General features: G+C 42.5%; 1 long non-coding RNA gene across 1 annotated transcript in view; it reads right to left on the reverse strand.

The window, feature by feature from the left end:
* Positions 1-17,500, reverse strand: part of LOC115219245 — a 44,775-nt gene that overhangs the window by 20,157 nt on the left and 7,118 nt on the right. The window lies entirely within an intron of this gene.

Below are 17,500 nucleotides of genomic sequence, written 5' to 3' on the forward strand. Positions count from 1 at the left end.
CAAGACATTTGGAGCCAGAACCGGTTTCAGCCAGATTGGTATCAAAAGTGTTAAGAATTGTTTCTCTATTATATATTTTAACCCTTTTGTTACTGCATTTATTTTGAGATGCTCTGTGTTCCTTTCAATTACTTAAAATATAGCAAAGAATTTAGTAAAATAACTTAGTTATCATTAAGCCAATATTAGGAACCTAAATTGTGACTAAGGTTTGGTGGAAGATTTTAAGTCAAAACTTATGAAGACAAGACATTTGTACTACAGAGCCAGAGACGGTTTCAGCCAGGTTGGTATCAAAAGGGTTAAAGTAATCTAAATTAAAACCTTCCATAAAACCTTAATTTATATTCCAAACCCCTGCTTAGTAATGACTACGAGGGGGTGCTGAAAAGTTCTTGGCTTTGGGTAAAAGAAAATACAGGTGGATCAGATAATTATGATTTTATTCAACATATTCCCCTCTCAGATTCACACACTTTTTGCAGTGGTTCTTCTAAGCCCTGTAAATGAACTCAAAGGGTTGGGCCTGCAGCCTGGCATTTCAGGATACCCTTAAAGGCAGAAACTTTTTGGCACCCCCTCGTAAGATATTTTACTAAAGCCTGGTACTAATCCTATCAGGCATTTTTTCTGCTGAAGTTACAGGGACATAAACAAACCAACACCAATCATCAAGCAGTGGGGTGACAGGGCAAACGCGGACACATAAACACACATACACACAAAATCAAAGGGCCTTAACCCTTTAGCATTCAGATTACTCTGTCAAATGTAAAGCCTCTTTAATCACATTGTTTTAAATTAATTGTTCAGCATCTTGTAACTCTGAGATTTTGATGATGTCCCTGTTTATTTTTAGAATGACTTTGTAGGGTAGGTGTGAGAGGTCAGAGCTGGTTGGTTTGAGCATAAAACAGGAAGACAATTTTGGCCTGATATGGACGGTCTAAACACTAAAGGGTTAAAGATAACTTGGCAGAGACCAAAATTCTAATAAGCAAGAAAACAGACAGGACTCTACTGCCCCCAGGAAAAGGTATATGCTTGATATGTAGGAAAGAAGTAGGTAGAGATTCCATATAGTGTACTCAATGCAAGGTATGGGCAGACAAGCGATGCAGTGGAATTGCAGTGAAGTTAAGAGAGTAAGTAAACTTTGTATGTGGCATAAATACTAGCAACACATCATCATCATCATCATCATCATCATCATCAATTAACATCCGCTTTCCATGCTAGCATGGGTTGGACGGTTCAACTGGGGTCTGGGAAGCCCGAAGGCTGCACCAGGCCCAGTCAGATCTGGCAGTGTTTCTACAGCTGGATGCCCTTCCTAACGCCAACCACTCCGTGAGTGTAGTGGGTCCTTTATATGTGCCACCGACACAGGTGCCAGACGAGGCTGGCGAACGGCCACGCTCGGATGGTGCTTTTTACGTGCCACCAGCACGGAGGCCAGGCGATGCTGGTAACGGCCACGATCGGATGGTGTTTGTTATGTGCCACCAGCACGGAGGCCAATCAATGCAGTGCTGGCTACAGCCACGTTCGGATGGCTCCCTTATGTGCCACCAGCACTGGTACCACAAACTACAAATTCCATTGACAAAGAGAATAAATTTCCATGAATGCCCAGGAGGGTCCCTATAGGTAATACAGAGTTTCTGTTGCTTAGGAGACCTAATTAGCAGTGGAGCAGGAGGTTGTTCTGAATGTATAGTTGCTATAATAAGAACTGGCTGGAGAAAGTTCAGAGAACTATTATCTCTGTGGGGAATGAAAGTTTTCTCTCATATGATGCTTGCATGTGAACAGTAATACTACATGGTAGTGAGGTGTAAGCCGTGAATGCAGAGGACATGTAAAGACTAGAAAGAAATGAAGACTGGAAGAAATGAAAGAAATGAAGAAATTAAGGCGGCAAGCTGGCAGACACGTTAGCACGCCGGGCGAAATGCTTAGCGGTATTTCGTCTGCCGCTAAGTTCTGAGTTCAAATTCCGCCGAGGTCGACTTTGCCTTTCATCCTTTCGGGGTCGATAAATAAAGTACCAGTTTCGCACTGGGGTTGATGTAATCGACTTAATCCATTTGCCTGTCCTTGTTTGTCCTCTCTGTGTTTAGCCCCTTGTGGGTAGTAAAGAAATAGGTATTTCGTCTGCCACTAGGTTCTGAGTTCAAATTCCGCCGAGGTCGACTTTGCCTTTCATCCTTTCGGGGTCGATAAATAAAGTACCAGTTTCGCACTGGGGTCGATGTAATCGACTTAATCCATTTGTCTGTCCTTGTTTGTCCTCTCTGTGTTTAGCCCCTTGTGGGTAGTAAAGAAATAGGTATTTCGTCTGCCGCTAGGTTCTGAGTTCAAATTCCGCCGAGGTCGACTTTGCCTTTCATCCTTTCGGGGTCGATAAATTAAGTTAACTCAGAGTTAACTTAACAGAGACCAACATGTTAAGTAGGAAATAAGATAGGACCCTGACCTTATCAGGGAAACGGCTTTGTTTGATATACAGAATGGAAGTAAATAGGAATTCTATATCCAATGTAAACTATGGACATACAAGAGGTGCAGAGAGATAACTGGCAAACTAACAGAGAAAGCAGGCCCTTCATGTTGCAGAAGCACAGGAGCTATAAACATGAAGAGCACACAGAAAATAGTCACTTTCAAATGCTCAGAGGGTTACTTAAAAACAGTTGACAGCTTTTGTTACCTGCCTAGTTAATCTAATTAACAGTGGAGGTGAATATTCTGAAAGCATAATAGCCAAAGTAAGAAAGTTCAGGTAGTTATTGCTTTTGTTGATTACAAAGGTTTCTCTCTCAGACTGAAAAGCAGAATGTGTGATGCCTGTGTACACAGGTAGCAATATTTGGACCCTAAATGCAGAGGACCTGTGAAAACTAGAAAGAAATGAAGCAAGCATGCATCAGTGATTGTGTGTTGTTTAGTGTGCATGAACAACAAGAGTACAAATGAACCGAGAGGCAAAAACTATGTATTAATATGGAGTATATAGGTGTAGGAGTGGCTGTGTGGTAAGTAGCTTGCTTACGAACCACATGGTTCCGGGTGGCACCTTGGGCAAGTGTCTTCTACTATAGCCTCGTGCCGACCAAAGCCTTGTGAGAGGATTCGGCAGACGGAAACTGAAAAGAAGCCCATCACATATATATGTATATATATATATATATATATATATATATATATATATATATATATATATATATTATATATATATATATGTGTGTGTGTGTGTGTGTGTGTGTGGTGTGTTTGTGCGTGAGTATTTTGTGTCTTGTTTGTCCCCCCAACATCGTTTGACAACGGAAGCTGGTGTGTTTACGTCCCCATAACTCAGCGGTTCAGCAAAACAGGCCGATAGAATAAGTACTAGGCTTCCAAAGAGTAAGTCCTGGGGTCGATTTGCTCGACTAAAGGCAGTGTTCCAGCATGGCCACAGTCAAATGACTGAAACAAGTAAAAGAGAGTAAAAGTGTATATAAGACAGTGAGCTGGCAGAATCATTAACACACCAGGTAAAATGTTCAGGTGCATTTAACCCGTCTTTACATCCTGAGCTGGAATTCCATTGAGGCTGACTTTTCTTTTCATCCTTTCAGGGTTGATAAAATAAATATCAATCAACCATTGTCGATGTAATTAACGAGCCTCCTCCTGTCAAAATTTCAGGTCTTGTGCCTATTGCAGAAATGAATATTCTATTTATTTATGCGCCCTTTTCAAGGCTAGCCAGGCTCATAGGCCCAGTTTCCCAGTTTCTGTGGCATATGTGTTCCCCCTAGCTGGACGGGATGCCAGTCCATCGCAGCGTTACTCAAGAAATAGGAAGAGAGAGTGAGAGAAAGTTGGGGGCGAAAGAGTACAACAGGGGTTGCCACCACCCCCTGCCGGAGCCTCGTAGAGCTTTAGGTGTTTTTGCTCAATAAATATACACAACGCCCAGTCGGGAAATCGAAACTGCGATCCTCCGACCGCGAGTCCGCCGCCCTAACCACTGGGCCATTGTACCTTTACTAGAAATGAATATTAAGGTGGTAAGCTAGCAGAATTGTTAGCATACCAGGTAATATGCCTAGTGGCATTTTGTCCAGGAGATTCAGGTGGAAAGAAGAATAAGACCAGCAGGTTATGTTTCCTGACTGCTGGAAGAACAAATGCCCAAGGTAGCTATAGAACAGGCCCCACCAGAGGGACAAAGAGAGGGAGACCTAAGAAAACACAGCACATCACCTTCAAAGAATATCTAAAACAACTCAGCTTCACCTGGAAGGACACGGGTGATTATGCTGAAAACTGGGATTATTGGAGACATCTTGTTGCCCAATGTACAAGGCCAAACTCACAGGAAGAACTAAAACAAAGTCATCACTTCCTCTCCCTTCCGTCCTTCACTCTTACAATTGATCACCTTCACCTGAACACCCCCCCCTACATACACACAATCTGCTAAGTTTCACCCACTTCTCTTTTACTCTTTTACTTGTTTCAGTCATCTGACTGTGGCCATGCTGGAGCAACGCCTTTAGTCGAGCAAATCGACCCCAGGACTTATTCGTTGTAAGCCTAGTATTTATTCTATCGGTCTCTTTTGTCGAACTGCTAAGTTACGGGGACGTAAACACACCAGCATCGGTTGTCAAGCGATGTTGTGAGGACAAACACACAAACATACACACACACACATATATATATATACATATATACGACGGGCTTCTTTCAGTTTCCTTCTACCAAATCCACTCACAAGGCTTTGGTCAACCCGAGGCTATAGTAGAAGACACCTGCCCAAGATGCCACGCACTGAGACTGAACCCAGAACCATATGGTTGGTAAGCAAGCTACTTACCACACAGCCACTCCTACGCCTCTTGATTTTTCTTCTTTTATTACTCTTTCTTCTACTCCTCACCTGTGCAATGCTACATAAAATCCCCCATGTGGTGCCATGTTAAAAAGCACCCAGCAGACTCTGTAAAGTGGTTGGTGTTAGGAAGGGCATCCAGCTGTAGAAACCCAGCCAAATCAGATTGGAACCTGGTACAGCTCTCTGGTGTAATGGTTCCAGTGAAACTGTCAAACCCATGCCAGCAGGGAAAAGGGACACTGAATGACGATGACAATATGTACACATATTGATAGACTTCCTTCAGTTTTCATCTACCAAATCCTAACCACTACCACCACCACTGTCACCATTACTACAAGTCTACCACCACCACTATCACAATCAACACCACCACCACAACCACCACCACTATCACCACCACCACCACCAACACAGCCTCTACCACCACAACTGCTACCACCACTACCAACATCACCACCACCACCACCACCACCACCGCCACCACCACCACCACAACCACCACCACTACCACCACAACTACCACCACCACAACTACCACCACAATTACTACTACCATCACTACCACCACCACCATTATCATGATCACCAGGTAATATGTGACGGGCTTCTTTCAGTTTCTGTCTGCCAAATCCATTTGCAAGATTTTGGGTGGTCAGGGACCAAAGCAGGGGACAATTGCTCAGAGTGCCACATAGTAGGACTGAACAGAAAACCATGTGGTTCCCTAGGAAGCAGACTTCTTACCACACAGCCACGCTTGTGCCACAGGCTTCTTTCAGTTTCTTCCTACACAATCCACTCTCAATGTTTTGGTCAGTCTGGGGCCATGGTAGAAATTACTTGCCTGAAACGCCATATCTATTGATTTGGTAAGTATATATTTATTAATATTTAACAGAAGCAACAGAGTCACTCAAGGTCCTGGAGTCCGACGCAGCTCCCCAGCTTTCCAGTTCTGGTCAAACCATCCGACCCATGCCAGCATGGACAACAGATGTTAAATGATGATGATGATGATGATGATGATGATGATGATGATGAAGATGATGATGATGATACATATACATCAATCGCTTGCGAGGACCCTTACAATGTTACAAGGTAACCCTGCTTAGTGTTGGTGCCACAATAAAATGCACCCAGTTCACTCACCCACTAAAAGTGGCAAGCATGCAAGCGGAGACAACATATAGCAACAAGGGGACCCTTTAGACTTTTTGAGAACAAAACAACATCACAAGCAACATGGAAACACACCATGAACGGTCTGCAAAAGGGAAGGGGAAGTGATAAAAAAAAAAAAGGAATCTAGACCCTAAGTAAAAGATAGGATACACACCCCAAGTAAAAGATAGGATACATGTGAGAAACCTGCTCCTGAGAACCATTTAGTAGGGCAGCAAAGGAATAATACACAAAAAAACCAACTCAGATCATAACAATTTAATTATCGTCATGGTACTTTGTCAGTTATAATGACGAGGGTTCCAGTTGATCTGATCAACGGAACAGCCTGCTCGTGAAATTAACGTGCAAGTGGCAGAGCACTCCACAGACGTGTGTACCCTTAACGTAGTTCTCGGGGAAATTCAGCATGTGACAAAGCTGGCCCTTTGAAATACAGGTACAAGAGAAACAGGAATAAAGAGTGAAGGAAAGTTGTGGTGAAAGAGTGAAGGAAAGTTGTGATGAAAGAGTACAGCAGGGTTCACCACTACCCCCTGCCAAAGCCACGTGGAGCTTTAGGTGCTTTTGCTCAATAAACACTCTCAATACCCGGTCTGGGAATCGAAACCGTGATTGTACGACTGCAAGTCCACTGCCCTAACCACTGGGCCATTGTGCCTCCACACATATACACAATCACACACACATATATGTATATATACATACATACATGTAGTAAAGTTAGCTTCTGGCTTAAGCCCCAATTTGTGGCACCTTTGGCAAGTGTTTTCTACTAAAGTCTTAGGCTGACCAAAGTGGATTTGGTAGACTGAAAGTGTGTGTGTGTGTGTGTTGTGTTTGTCCCCCACCACCACTTGATAACCAGTGTTGGTGTATTTACATCCCTAGACATAAAAATAAGAATAATACTAGAGTTGATTCATTCAACTAAAATTCCTCAAGGTATGGCCACAGTCTAATAACTGAAGCAAGTAAAAGATAAAAGATACACACACACATATATATACATATATATAAAATATTATTAGAGACAAAACCACTATTTTGCAAAACAAACAAGGAAAGACTTAATCAATACATAAAATTTTAATAAATAGTCAAAAAAACCGCCACTACAATTGTTACTTGTCTTGATCGACAATCTTCAGGTGGACTTCCAATAAGTCAGTTTCAAATTATGAAGTCATAATTTGAAACTGACTTATTGGAAGTCCACCTGAAGATTGTCGATCAAGACAAGTAACAATTGTAGTGGCGGTTTTTTTGACTATTTATTAAAATTTTATGTATTGATTAAGTCTTTCCTTGTTTGTTTTGCAAAATAGTGGTTTTGTCTCTAATAATATTTTATAATATTTTACTATAAAATTGGATTTAATCCTAAATCTGATTTTTTCCCTGTAAATTTGGATTTATTCCCTAATATTTATTATATACATATATATATATATATACATATGGTAAGTAGCTTGTCTACCAACCACATGGTTCCGGGTTCAGTCCCACTGTGTGGCACCTTGGGCAAGTGTCTTCCACTATAGCCTCGGGCCGACCAAAGCCTTGTGAGTGGATTTGGTAGACGGAAACTGAAAGAAGCCCGTCGTATATATGTATATATACGGCCGGATGGCTGAAACAAGTAAAAGAGTAAAAGAGAGAGTATATATGCGTGTGTGTTTGTGTGTCTGTGTTTGTCCCCTAGCATTGCTTGACAACCGATGCTGGTGTGTTTACGTCCCCGTCACTTAGCGGTTCGGCAAAATAGACCGATAGAATAAGTACTGGGCTTACAAAGAATAAGTCCCGGTGTTGATTTGCTTGACTAAAGGCGGTGCTCCAGCATGGCAGCAGCCGAATGACTGAAACAAGTAAAATCATCATCATCATCATAATGCTAGCATAGGTTGGACGATATGCATACTTTGTAAAGTGGTTGGTGTTAGGAAGGGCATTCAGTCGTAGCAAACGATGCCAAATCAGACTGGAGTCTGGTGCAGCCTTCCAGCTTACCAGCCCTGGTCAAACCGTCCAACCCATGCCAGCATGGACAACAGACATTAAATGATGACGATAAATTACATATATATATATACAAACACATACATATATGAAAACAAACACACATGGATATGCATACACATATATCAGACTATACACTACATGTGTGCTCAGTAGTAGTAGTAGTAGTGGTAGTAGTAGTAGTAGTAGTAGTATAGTAGTAGTAGTAGTAGTAGTAGTAGTAGTAGTAGTGGTAGTGGTAGTAGTAGTAGTAGTAGTAGTAGTAGTAGTGGTAGTAGTAGTAGTAGTAGTGGTGGTAGTAGTAGTTGTGGTGGTGGTGGTGGTGGTGGTGGTGGTGGTGGTGGTGGTGGTGATGGTGGTGGTAAAAAAACAGCAGCAGCAGCATTAGGGCAGGGAGAAAGAGAGAGGGGAGGTTGAGGCTACATGTGGATGACACAGAGGGGTGGGGCACATATGCTGGTTGGCATGGTCACATTAATAATATAAGTCCCATCTTCATCTCACTGTCCTCCTCTCCTCCTCCTCCTCCATCACCTCCTCCTCCTCCTCCATCACCTTCTCCTCCTCCTCTTCCTGTCATTGTCTGGCCTGAAACAAGTGAATCTGTTAAAAAGTGAGTTGGAGATAGGTTAGATGGGGGAGGGGGGTGGAAGAGGTGGTGAGGTGGTGGTGGTGGTGGTGGTGGTGGCAGTGAAGGGTGGCTGTGTTGTGATGTGATGGCGATGGCAGTGGAGGTGGTGGAGGAGTAACAGTGGTGACTATGGCGATGATGATGATGATGATGATGGTGGTGGTGGTGGTGGTGGTAGTAGTGGTGGCAAACGTTAAGGAGGACCACAGCGATGATGATGATGATGATGATGATGACGACGACGATGGTGATGATGATGATGGTGATGATGATGATGATGATGATGATGATGGTGGTGATGATGATGGTGGTGATGATGATGATGATGGTGGTGGTGGTGGTGGTGGTGGTACTAGTGTTGGCAAAGCCAAGGAGGACCACAGCGATAATGATGATGATGATGATGATGATGATGATGATGTTAGTTGACTGTGGTGGCAGTAGTGGGGCCGGAGGGGGGGAAGAGGAGGGAAGAGGGGGGAAGAGGGGTGGCAATGATGATGGGGGTAAATTGACTGGGTGGCAGAGTGTAGTCATGTGGAGGTGGGGTGTCCTGTGGAGGTGGGGTGCCGTGTGATGGTTGTGGTGGTGGTAGTGGTGAGAAATGAAGTGTGGTTTTCAAAGACCACCCCCCCCACCTCCCCCCCCCGGGTTGCAAAAATGATTAACTACTTCCAACAAGCAATATGGAAAAAAAAAAAATTATCTAGCTGCTTCTTCATTCTTCCTATATACACCCGTGTGTGTGTGTGTGTGTGTGTGGTGTGTGTGTGTGTGTGTGTGTCTGTGTGTCTGCCTGAACGACAAAGAGATAGACAGTGTATGTGTATGTGTGCCTACGTGCGTGTGTGTGCGTATGTGCAGCGTGTGTGCGTATGTGCAGCGTGTGTGTGTGCGTATGTGCAGTGTGTGTGTGTGTGTGGTGTGTGCGTGTGTGTGTGTGCAGCGTGTGTGTGCGTGTGTGTGTGTGCGTGTGTGCAGCGTGTGTGTGTGTGTGCGTGTGTGCAGCGTGTGTGTGGTGTGTGCGTGTGTGCAGCGTGTGTGTGCGTGTGTGTGTGCGTATGTGCAGCGTGTGTGCGTATGTGCAGCGTGTGTGTGTGCGTATGTGCAGTGTGTGTGTGTGTGTGTGTGTGTGTGCGTATGTGCAGCGTGTGTGCAGCGTGTGTGTGTGTGCGTGTGTGCAGCGTGTGTGTGTGTGTGCGTGTGTGCAGCGTGTGTGTGTGTGTGTGTGCGTGTGTGCAGCGTGTGTGTGCGTGTGTGTGTGTGTGTGTGTCTCTGAGTGTTTCTTCACTCTACATACATGTTTGTGATTCTGCAAAAAGGGAGAGGGGGAAGGGAGAGGGGAGAGGGAGAAGGGGGGAGAGAGAGAAAGTGTGTGTGTGTGTGTGAGAGAGAGAGAAAAAGAGAGAGTAGGGGTCAGACAACGTGTGTCTGTCCTACCCTTCTTATGTATATACAGAGAGAGAGGGGGGGAGAGATTAATAGCTATGGGTCTGTCCCTGACATCTTTGTACATCTATCATTATTGCTTATCTCTCTAACCCCGACTTTCACCTGTGCCTGCCCACTTAACCAATCCATCATAGGGACCTAACGAGAAGGGATCCTCATCAGGGCTTTTTCTTAACCCTTTTTACACAAACATCCCCACTTCAATTCCCCCCACCCTTCCACCACCCGGAATAACGAACCAGCAAAGTATACAACGTTATATATATCGTGTATCTTTTTCCTTGTTTCAGCCACACCAACTCTGATTGTCAATAAATACATACATATACATATATATGATGATGATGATGATGATATATATATAGAGAGAGTGGTTGGCGTTAGGAAGGGCATCCAGCTGTAGAAACAGCCAAATCAAGAGTGGAGCCTGGTGCAGCCATCTGGTTCGCCAGCTCTCAGTCAAAATCGTCCAACCCATGCTAGCATGGAAAGCGGACGTTAAACGATGATGATGATATATATATATACATGTATATATATATATGTATATATATATGAATATATATATATATATATATATATATTATATATATATATATATATATATATACATGTGTGTGTATATATATATATACGTGTATATATACATGTATATATTAATCAAAATAAAAACATGATTCAAAGGATTTAGCGGTACATATGTTTCGGGCCTTTATTAGACGGTTTTATAACAATGCATAATTGATGTAAATGTGTGTCTATGGCCTTCTTCAGTCGCGTACCGATTTCGGGTTGGTGCCCCACTCTGTCGTACGCGACTATGAGGATTTGCATCCCCAACGTAAAACTTATAATGTAATATATGTCCTTGAAGTAGTAATTGTACGTGGCTGAAGAAGGCCATAGACACACATTTACATCAATTATGCATTGTTATAAAACCATCTAATAAAGGCCCGAAACATATGTACCGCTAAATCCTTTGAATCATGTTTTTATTTTGATTAATATACTCTATCACCTACACCACTGAATGGTATATACAGGTGCTTACAACTATCAAGTATTCACCCTGAATTTTTGTACCCAACTATACATGTATATATATATATATATTCCTGGACTGAGCTGTGTGTTGTGTTCTTGAGCAAGACACTTTATTTCATGTTGCTCCAGTTCACTCAGCTGTAGAAATGAGTTGCAACATCACTGGTGCCAAGCTGTATTGGCCTTTGCCTTTCCCTTGGATAACATCAGTGGTGTGGAGATTGGAGGCTGGCATGCATGGGCGACTGCTGGCCTTCCATAAACAACCTTGCCTGGACTTGTGCTTGGGAGGGTAACATTCTCGGTGCAATCCCACGGTCAGTCATGACCAAAGTGGGGGCCTCCTTATATATATATATATATATATATATATATATATAGCCCCGGGCCAACCAATGCCTTGTGAGTGAATTTGGTAGACGGAAACTGAAAGAAGCCTGTCGTATATATGTATATATATGTATATATGTGTATGTGTGTGTGTTTGTGTGTGTGTCCCCTAGCATTGCTTGACAACCGATGCTGGTGTGTTTACGTCCCCGTCACTTAGCGGTTCGGCAAAAGAGACCGATAGAATAAGTACTGGGCTTACAAAAAAAGAATAAGTCCCGGGGTCGAGTTGCTCGATTAAAGGTGGTGCTCCAGCATGGCCGCAGTCAAAGGACTGAAACAAGTAAAAGAGTAAAAAGAGTGTGTATATTATATATATATATATATATATATATATATATATATATACATGCATATATCAGTACAAACAGTAAATAACTTGAAATACAAAAGCAAGTGAGTTCAATACGCAAACAAGAGAAACAAAGGGAAAACAGGACAAGTAATACAAAGAACGACCCTTCATCAGTTGTTGACTGTCAATCTGCTCCTCATTTCAAGCATTAGACAGCCGACAACTGACGAAAGGTCGTTCTTTATGCCTTGTGTGTTACCTGTCCTGTTTTCCATTTGTTTCTTTCATTGTTTGCGTATTCAACTCATTTGTTTTCATATTTCATGTTGTTTATGGTTTGTGACATCCTGTACCCATACATGCGTGTGTACGTGTATATATAATATATATATATATATATATATATCATCATCATCATATTATATATATATATATATATATATATATGTCTGTGTGTTTGTGTGTCTGTGTTTGTCCCCCTAGCATTGCTTGACAACCGATGCTGGTGTGTTTACGTCCCCGTCACTTAGCGGTTCGGCAAAAGAGACCGATAGAATAAGTACTGGGCTTACAAAGAATAAGTCCCGGGGTCGATTTATCAGTCATTTGACTGCGGCCATGCGGGAGCTCCGCCTTTAGCTGCGCAAATCAACCCCGGGACTTATTCTTTGTAAGCCCAGTACTTATTCTATCGGTCTCTTTTGCCGAACCGCTAGGTGACGGGGACGTAAACACACCAGCATCGGTTGTCAAGCAATGCTAGGGGGACAAACACAGACACACAAACACACACAGACATATATATATATATATATATATATATATATATAATATATATATACGACAGGCTTCTTTCAGTTTCCATCTACCAAATCCACTCACATGCATGTGATTTAGGCTGTTTGGCTTGTGATCTTCCAAGAATTAATTCAATTTCTGATCCATGCAACAACACATGTGCTGTTGGGACAAGGGTGAAGGGGCCAAGAATTTGTTTATGCGAATTCAATTTTACATAGGCACCTAAAACAACTCACACGTAGTAAGTAGCTGGATGTACATATTCTCTGTTGAGTGGTTTGGTTGTTAAGAAGGGCACCCAACTGTAAAAATCCTGCCAAAACAGACACAGAAAAGCCTGGTGCAGGCTTCCGCCAGGCCGGCTCTTGTCAAACTGTCCCACCCATGCCAGCATAGAAAGCAGACATTAAACGATGATGATGATGACGATGACGATATAAACTTATACACACACAGACACACATCATGCACATACATACAAGGGGTTGCTGAAAAGTTCCTGGCTTAAAGAGTATCACGAAAGGCCTAGTTGGAGGCCCAGCTTTCCAAGTTCTTTTACAGGGCTTAGGAAAATGGAAGGATTGTTAAAATCATAATTAATTGATCCTCTTACATACACTCCTCTCGTATCGTACATACATACGTACACACATACATACATGAGCACCTTGTTTCCCTGGGCATGGATTCACTGAAGCTCCGGCGTCTGGCGACGGACTTGGTAAACACCCACAAGGTTATCAACCACCTCACCAACAACAACACTGAACACCTTTTTGATCTCCATGTGTCCAACACACGTGGACATGCCTACAAAGTCAGAAAACAACACAGCTCCCATGAAGCATGGAATAAACTGCCTGCGTCAGTTGTTGACTGCCATGACACTGCATCCTTTAAGGCCCTCATGCTTTCCGAAATCCGCCGAAACTACACCTGATTATATATACACTTTAGATGAGTTGTAGTGCACCTGAGCACTGTACACAATTATTATTATTATTATTATTATACAAACATGCACATAGATACATAGATACATACATATCCTAAGTACATACGTACATACATACATACGTACATAGATACACATAGCCCTTAAACCCTCAAAATGTGACAGAAAATGTCAATTTCAGTGCATTTCTATAGAAACTATAACACGTGATCAGCAGCTCCCCAAAAATCTGATTAAGGTACTTTCCTGTAAGACAAAATATTATTGCAAAAATGTATACATGAGAGGGGCCCAGGCATAGCTGTGTGGTAAGAAGTTTGCTTCACAACTATATGGTTCTGGGTTCAGTCCCATTGTGTGGCACGTACCTTCTACAATAGGCTTGGGCCAATGAGTGGAATTTGGTAGATAGAAACTGAAAGAATCCCATCGTATATCTGTGTGTGTTTATGTGTGTTTGTTTTTGTGTGTGTGTGTGTATCCCCACCACCACCACCACCACTTGACAACAGATGTTGGTTTGTTTACATCCCTGTAAATTAACAGCTCAGCAAACAAAATGCCAACAGAATAAGCATTAGGCTTTAAAATATATATATATATATATATATACGGGTGTGTGTGATTGTGTATAGAAGAATATATTAATAAAAGGAATTCCAACCTTGTCTGATTTTCACGTTTTATTCACAATCTTATAATGATATAAGATAATATAATATAATAGAATAAAATAAAATAAAATAATAGAATGTTAAATGTTCATTCTGATTGAACTAGTACTTTCATGCATTATATTCTTCAATCTTCAGGTTCATGTAGGAGTGGTGACAGTCATGCTTCAAAAATTCGAACTTTAGGCCTCACTGAGGAAATGACCAGAGACCGAGACCTTTGGAAATATTCTGTACATGAGAAGACCAGGCAGGACAAGTGAGCCCAGCCCACTTATGAATGCCTTTCCTCCCTTGGACACAAAGACCGGTTGAGGCAAGCGAAGTCGATATAGAACCTCATCCGACGACAGACACCCATCCCAACCCCCCATGCTTGCGAAGACATGTTGGGGCAAGCGAAATCGAAACCGAATTGAACCAGCCAGGATCCCTGGCCTGGTGGTACGTAAAAAGCACTATCCGACTCGGGGCCGTGGCACGTAAAATACTCCAATGCGACCGTACGACAGGCACCCATGCCAACCCCCTTGCTTGTGAAGACATGTTGGGGCAAGCGAAATCGAAATCGAATTGAACCAGCAGGATCCCTGGCCTGGTGGTACGTAAAAAGCACTATCCGACTCGGGGCCGTGGCACGTAAAATACTCCAATGCGGACCGTACGACAGGCACCCATGCCAACCCCCTTTGCTTGTGAAGACATGTTGGGGCCAAGCGAAATCGAAATCGAATTGAACCAGCCAGGATCCCTGGTCTGGTGGTACGTAAAAAGCACTATCCGACTCGTGGCCGATCCAGCACCGCCTCGACTGGCTTCCGTGCGGTGGCACATAAAATCACCCAATCTGACCGTGGCCGTTGCCAGCCCCGCCTGGCACCTGTGCAGGTGGCACGTAAAAAGCACACTACACTCACGGAGTGGTTGGCGTTAGGAAGGGCATCCAGCTGTAGAAACATTGCCAGATAAGACTGGAGCCTGGTGCAGCCTTCTGGCTTCCCAGAAACACCGGTCGAACCGTCCAACCCATGCTAGCATGGAGAACGGACGTTAAACGACGATGATGATGATGATGATTATATTATCTTATATCATTATAAGATTGTGAATAAAACGTGAAAATCAGACAAGGTTGGAATTCCTTTTATTAATATATATATATATATATATATTTAAACACACGCACATATATTTGCATTACAGTCAGTGCAGCTTCACCAGGGTTCACTTCGAGGATGACCAAATGGACGGACCCTGATGAAGCTGCACTGACAATAATATAAGGTTGCATTTACAATAGTGAGTAGTCACTGCAGCAGAAACACTTGTAGGTCATTATAATATGCTGTATAAGATTATAAAAAAACTTTTGTGGATGTACCAGTCTCCATACTCATCATCATCATCATCATGTTTAGCATCCATTTCCCATGCTGGCATGGGTTGGACGGTTTGACTGAGGTCTTGAGAGCCAACGGCTGCACCAGGCTCCAATCTGATCTGGCAATGTTTCTACAGCTGGATGCCCTTCCCAATGCCACCCACTCTGAGACTATAGTGGGTGCTCTTTACATGCCACCGGCACAGGAGCCAGTCAGGTGACCCTGATGTACACCAGACAATTTTCACTGTCCAGTGAAGTGTACACAGAACTACCCATCGGGAGAATTCATGGAGTGATTACCATGAAATTGTAGTCACAGACATTAAATGCTGGTCATTGTAATTAGAGCTAATACGGTACGTGCCAGGATAGTATATCCCTCCAAACTCACTTTTGTGTGTGTAGTCATACATATGAGTATCTGATTAAGAAGTCTGCTCCCCAACTACATCATTCTGGATTCAGTTCCACAGTATGGTACCTTGGGCAAGTGTCTTTCATTATAGCCCCAAGCCAAGCAAAACCTTGTGAGTAGATTTGAAAGACAGAAACTGTATATATACATATATATAATAAATGTGGAAACTAATTGCTGTGTGTCAGTGTGTCACACTTTGACCCCGCCCTCTCTCACTATTCAATGACACCTCTTTGTGCTGGGGTGAGAGTAAAATAGCAGGCATAGAGACGATGAGGGTGGTGGCAAAGACAAGCAGAAAGAGAGAAAGAGAGGAAAAAGAGGGAGAGAAAGAGAGAAAAAAAGTGGGAGAGAAAGAGAGACAAAGAAATGTAGAGAGAGTTGATGATATTTTATTAAAAGTAGTATTGATGGTGGCAGTGGGGATAATAATAAGAGAGGGAGAGAGAGAGAGTGGGTACATGAGAGAGAGAGAGTGAGATGAGGTACAACTTTCCTGGGCAGATATTCCTGTGGCCAGCATACTGAACCAACTACTGAACACTATCAACATATATATAATTTACAGAAAATAAAAGACAAAGACAGGTGTAGAAACAACAAGCAGGTGTATTAGGAAGAATGGAAAAGTCTTTTAGGTTTCAAGCCTACACTCTTTGACAGAAAGGATTAACCCTTTCGTTACCAACCTGGCTGAAACTGCCTCTGGCTCTGTAGCATAAATATCTTGTTTTCATAAGTTTTGAATTAAAATCCTCCACCAAACCTTAGTCACAATTTTATGTTCCAAACACTAGCTGAATGATAACTAAGTTATTTTACTAAATTCTCTGTTATATTTAAAGTAATTGAAAGAAACTCAGAGCATCTCAAAATAAATGCAGTAATGAAAGGGTTAAAATATATAATAGAGAAACAATTCTTAACCCTTTTGATACCAACCTGGCTGAAACTGCCTCTGGCTCTGAATAGAAATGCCTTGTTTTCATAAGTTTTGAATTAAAATCTTCCACCAAACCTTAGTCGCAATTTTATGTTCCTAACACTAGCTTAATGATAACTAAGTTATTTTACTAAATTCATTGTTATATTAGGGTCTTATCAGAAGCAACTGTCATTACACTTTGCTGTAGGGTCCCCAAACATTACCCACAGAGACTATGGGTAGTATCCAAGTATTTTATTCTTGGCCTACCATTAGGTCTCCTGCAAGTTGACTCAGTGTGAAGACTTTTGTCTTGAGACTCTTTCCTGCAATATTCCACACATATAATGTGGAAGCACTCCGTCGGTTACGACGACGAGGGTTCCGGTTGATCCAAATCAACGGAACAGCCTGCTCGTGAAACTAACGC

Source organism: Octopus sinensis, linkage group LG14 (genome assembly GCF_006345805.1).
Source record: "Octopus sinensis linkage group LG14, ASM634580v1, whole genome shotgun sequence".
Taxonomy (NCBI): domain Eukaryota; kingdom Metazoa; phylum Mollusca; class Cephalopoda; order Octopoda; family Octopodidae; genus Octopus; species Octopus sinensis.